Source organism: Pongo abelii, chromosome 4 (genome assembly GCF_028885655.2).
Source record: "Pongo abelii isolate AG06213 chromosome 4, NHGRI_mPonAbe1-v2.0_pri, whole genome shotgun sequence".
Classification (NCBI taxonomy): domain Eukaryota; kingdom Metazoa; phylum Chordata; class Mammalia; order Primates; family Hominidae; genus Pongo; species Pongo abelii.
In genome coordinates this window covers 29,584,830-29,586,047 of record NC_071989.2, presented here as the reverse complement: position 1 = coordinate 29,586,047, position 1,218 = coordinate 29,584,830, and the positions used below count along the sequence as shown (strand labels likewise).

Genomic DNA, 1,218 nt, shown 5'->3' with positions numbered 1-1,218 from the left:
ACCAAGAATCTTTGGGATCTAATTTCTTCAACCAATTTACTTTAGGGTCATTTTTAGTGTAGGTAGGTATGCCTGGTTCTCAATTTGACATCCTCCCTAAACATGAATGAGTTCAAGTCATAATCATTCCTAAGCAATCTCACTCAAGAATAGCACAGACGTGTGGAATATGCCAATACTTAAGGTAAAAAAGGTCTTTCATACACTTAGCAACTGTTTTTTCATACTTTTAACAACTGTCTTGTAGTTCTTTCCCACATATTTAACCATAGTCCTGTAGGTAAAATAAAACCACAGAGTTACTCTATGAGGCATTTCCAATTTATTCATATTTTAATATTCTTTTTTAAAATGGACCTCCTCCACAAACTGTATAATCTTAACATATCACAAAACTATAGTTGCTTTTGAGAGTAAAATAAAGGTTGATCTTTAAGACAAATTTCTTATCTTCAAGGAATAATTGTTTAAAAAGTAATGAAATGTTGAACAACGAAAAGTATTAAATTAGTAGTAAATTAAGAAGCTATAAAACGGAAATTCTAAATTGGCAGTGGGGAATATTAATAATCAAGTGTATATATTTATAATACAGAATACTTAAAACATTTATGAATTAAAAGCATCTGATACCTCTGAAAGTAGTGATAACACAGGGGTAACAAATTAGAATAGTCACTTAAAACCTATTCAAGAATGAGTAGCTTCATGAGTTTCTTCCTCCACTGCATTCAGCCACATGACTAACAGTCCCTCAAACAGACAGAAGAATGCCAATTTGTGCTCTGGAGATGATAAAGAATAGGACTTATTAATGAGGGGAATTCAGACACTTTTGTAGGCAGAGGTAAGAGACCAAAAGCAGAAATCTTCATTATGCATGCAAACTGAAAGCCGACGCCCATCTTTATTTTCACCCTGTCCTCTACTATCAAACAAAGACCTTTCGGGAGTAGTTCCCAGAAAAACTGACCAGCCCAAAATGAAATACTGAAGAGACTGTCAGTGAGGCCCCTCCTTAATGCACATTCCTATCAACTTTTGCTCTTTGGAAACAATAACAGAAAACAGAAAGTTAATGAAAATATTGACTCCATGATATAAAGCAGGATACTATAAAAAGGGATATTTAGAGAAAAAATAGAAATTAAAAACATGAGTGTGATATATATATTTTATATATGTTATATATATAATTATCTATAACATATATAATAA

General features: G+C 32.0%; 1 non-coding gene across 1 annotated transcript; it reads right to left on the bottom strand.

The window, feature by feature from the left end:
- Positions 1 to 234: 234 nt before the first annotated feature.
- Positions 235 to 363, bottom strand: LOC112133624 (small nucleolar RNA SNORA18). Its single transcript, XR_002915255.1, has one exon. It is a non-coding gene; the product is annotated as a small nucleolar RNA SNORA18 (small nucleolar RNA).
- Between the last annotated feature and the right edge of the window lie 855 nt (positions 364 to 1,218).